The sequence below is a fragment of the Ptychodera flava genome, chromosome 5 (assembly GCF_041260155.1).
Source record: "Ptychodera flava strain L36383 chromosome 5, AS_Pfla_20210202, whole genome shotgun sequence".
Classification (NCBI taxonomy): domain Eukaryota; kingdom Metazoa; phylum Hemichordata; class Enteropneusta; family Ptychoderidae; genus Ptychodera; species Ptychodera flava.
Genome location: NC_091932.1, coordinates 38816534 through 38820739, shown reverse-complemented (window position 1 = coordinate 38820739; position 4206 = coordinate 38816534).

Genomic DNA, 4206 nt, shown 5'->3' with positions numbered 1-4206 from the left:
CTAGAAATAAAAAAGTCAAATTCTCCTGTTAGTCCCATAGCCCCCCCCCCTCCCCGTGGTGGAAACATTGATAAATGTGTGCGCATGACAGTGAGGAAGATGAGGGCTGTGATCTTTTTCAGATTCCATATCATGTAGCTGAATGATGCATTCACTTACACTATTCTGCAATCTATGTGAACAATAGTCATTTTGTATTGAAAAAAGGACATGCAAAATTAAATATTACAACATTCAAAAGCATAGTATTAGTCGAGAGAGTGTTTACTTTAATGGTCGTTAACAACTGCATTTATTGAGGACCGGCAGTTTTCTGTAAGGACCTGAAGCTTTGGCTTGGTGCAGGTCCTTATAACCTGAAGCTATTTTTTCTTAATTTCGCACACTGGTTTTGATCTAGAAGAGGCTGTAGACATTTCATGATTGATAAAAAGTATCTTTCTAGATCTCCACATCAGCATTGTTTCATCTGGTGATGAAAATAGTAGTTTTTCAGTTGTAGAGATAGATATATAAATAATAATAATTCAGTTTCTTATATCAGCCTGTAAAACTAATCATGGGTTTGGATAATTTTTCATCAAGTAAACAAAATGAAAAGAAAAAAAGCATAGGTTGTTTTGTAACAACTTTGACACTTTTGTCAAAATCTTACTGAGTCACTGCTTCAGTTGGATGTCTTGAACTTTACCATACATGTGACTTGTCAAAAATGTTGTTTGGCCTTGTGCATCTGATTTTGAAATTTGAGCATGATGCCTTGATGACACTTGGTTTGTAGTGATTTGGTGTGTATGGCAGGTGATTTGTTGTATGGTAGGGCAGAATAAACATCAATAATGATGATAATTTTACAATAGTCCCTACAATGATATTTCTTTGGTTGATTCCCTGTTAAAACTACTCATTCATATGTCTCCAGGGCAAAAGTTTTCATATACACAAATTCACCATATCTGTCCAAATTTCAAAATCAAAAGCCAAGGCTAGATGATGATGTTGGTTTCTTAGCACACATCACTTCTTGTGTCCACATCTACACATAAGCTGACACTGTTCACCATACAGTGGATACAGGATGATGGCCTGTGCATAGATTTAGGACCTACAAATGATTGTTCCTAGAGCCAGGAATGACCAGCTAGATTGCAGACTACCATGCGACATAGACTTGGTCCAAGCCTGTGAATTAAACACTTATTTAGTAAATGCGATAGTAAAGTAATTGTGACATTTTTTCCTGACTGTGATGTAGTGTTCATTCCATGCATGTGCAAATCCACCACTGAGAGTTCACCTCACACAAGCATGAAGACATCATTGGATCCTATTATGGAACCTCATTTCATATAAAAGTGACATTACTGCGTACAAACCTTCTGATTGAATTTATTTTTCATAAAATCACTAACTTTAACCAAGTCTACATCCGGGGTTTACATCTGACAGCACTGCCTGACATAACTGAATGTCATGGTGCTTTTCAAGGATTATATATCATGTTATCTTTTAAACAGACCATTGTGGTATTCATTTCAAAGGTAGAAAGAGAAAAGTTTCATGCAAGACACTATGATAGTTGTTGTAAATATTATAAGTCAATATCAAGGTCATTACCAGTGAATATATGAACAATTTTATTTCCTCCAAAGAGATGGAAGTTACTGAGGTGTACTTTTTGGGTGAATTTAAATCATGTGAAAATAATTTCAGATTAAAAATGAAGTTATCATAAAAGTTGTCTGACTGCTTTGAAATTTGATATGAAGGTCTTAGGGATAAGTTATATCGGGTTGTTCAAATTGTGACAAAACCAGTATTGTATTTTTGGGACAATTTTTTGCTGTTTTAGTCCACAAAATGCCAAAAATCCTGTTCTTGAATTCCCTGGACCAATTACAAAAAGTTGATTGCCATAGCACTTTTCACCGTTGTAATTGATGTGTAGATGAATGCTCAACTGTAAATGGGAAATTATCGTTTACGAAAAGTATGCTAATGAGCAGCAAAATCAATATTTGCTGGTCAGAATTCTACAAGATGGTGATGATTTGTACAGTAACACATCCAAAGACTTCAAAGCCTTTTATAGGTCTTTTCTTCAATATTAATGGTTGATGAATTACCAAATATTGCTTACATTAATTCTATGCAATGCAATATTACAAGAGGACACCTCTTGTATCACTAATTATGATGTACCAGGCTGTATGGTATGGTATGGTATATGTGTGTGTCCATTACAACAGTTGCCAACCATTAGATATGATGTACTATGCATCAAAATCTGTTCAAATGCACTTACAAGGTAAGGCCCATAGAAGCTATTGAATATTGTATGTACAGTCACTCGAGCGTGCCACATCGAACCAAATGTGAGCCAATTTCCTTAAATTCTCAAACGTCTTAGACCTTGAATGTCTCCCCATGGCTCTGTCAGGCTCACACAAGCACTTGAGAACTAGTTTTATTATTTCCAATCCATCAAAGTTGCTTGTGGCTAGATACATGGCCAGTAGCCCTACACCTGAAAACAATTTTGTGGGTCATAGGGGCTGTCTGCTGTGTACCTAACCACAAAGGACTGTGGCTATCATGTCTTTCTAAAGACAATTTTTCTGCTGCTGTTCATTGATTTACACATAAACATTGCTACAATCAGAGGAATTAAGTTATGTGCCCCAAATTATTCCAAGTCTTACCATGGACTACTTACACTGGTCTTGTTTTATGATAAAGGCAAATGTATTCATTCAATGTAACAGGTTAGTATAATTTTGATTCTTTGTTTTTTCCACCGTTACTCGACCAATTTGGGTAAAGTAACCTTGTGTTTTCAAGAAGTTCAAACAGGAGAAAAAAAACAATGGCATTTGTTGAACAGCGACCTCACTATACCACAGGGTTAACACGATCTAAGTCTGATCACTTACTGTCCAAAGGGCAGGTGTCACAAGTGATTCATGCCCATCGATCAGTCTTCACTGGAAAAGCCCAGAGGACCCAACATTATTTATGGTTAGAAGAACAGACAGGAGGGGAGATCAGCAAAAACTGATAAACAAACATGGGTCAGGGTATGCAAAATATTCACTTGAGACTGTTGTTGTTCAAAGATAGTAAATAGCCTTGTTCACGGTTACAGGTTTGTTACTAAATATAGCTGTACGCGCGCGACATCGGACACGCAGCTTGAAATGCGGACAAATTTTATCAATGTTGCATGCGTGGCTGTTTTTGCAGCTTGTACTCTGAGTCGTGAATATGTTTTTTAGTATTCACTGTTACACTAGCAGTCGCCCACTGAGATGTATTTTCGTCGTTCTTGCATGCGTAATTTTCAAAAGCGTAATCTTAAAATGCGGACAAATATTTATTTTTGCATATTAATGAGAGAACAGTGACGTAAACTGTGAACGGCCCTATTTAACTGTGCTATTTTAAAGTCAAATTTTTGCAAGTTTCTGTATCAGGAGGGGGAGACCTTAGGCCTCCTGACCTCCCCTCTGTATTGAGTGTAAAGCTGCCCGGACATCAACCACACATAACTGGTATATAATGATCCAATAATACTTAAAAACATACCACTTAGCAGTAGTAGGAATTATTTTCACACTTCAGCCATGGTGTGTGTTGGCACAATTTTATTAGTCAGTAAAATCCATGTTTACAGTGTGAAGGTTTTCAGAGACTTTCAAATTTAAGTCTTTGTTCAAGTGCAATAGCTTGGACATATTACATTACCTCGCCATTTTTAACCAACTTGATTTGGTGGTAACATGCACATGGCAGGATAAGGGTTAAAGTTTAATCACTGGGGTAGTGGAGGTCAGATGTGATTTGGTGTTCTAGATATACCGAAATGACCATTTTCAATGTTATATTTTCAAAATTAGTGCAGGATCAGGAGGGAGATTCTCAGTCCTTTCTGTCCTCCTCTGGTCATTTCTTCAAAGATTCTTGCTTATCAAAGATGAATTAGGGATATTTTCATGCTTATAGATATAATTTACTTTCATTAATAAAAGGAACTATCCATCAGCGACATTGCAATATCAGTCACGCACAATAGAATGAAGAGTTGCCACACTTAAGAGAAAGCTGGGGGCTACCAACATTAGCTCAGTTCGAAGAGCATTCAAATGTTTTCAGGGGATGTGGGATCGAGTGTGTGTGTGTGTGTGTGTGCGCGCGCGCACTCGCGCA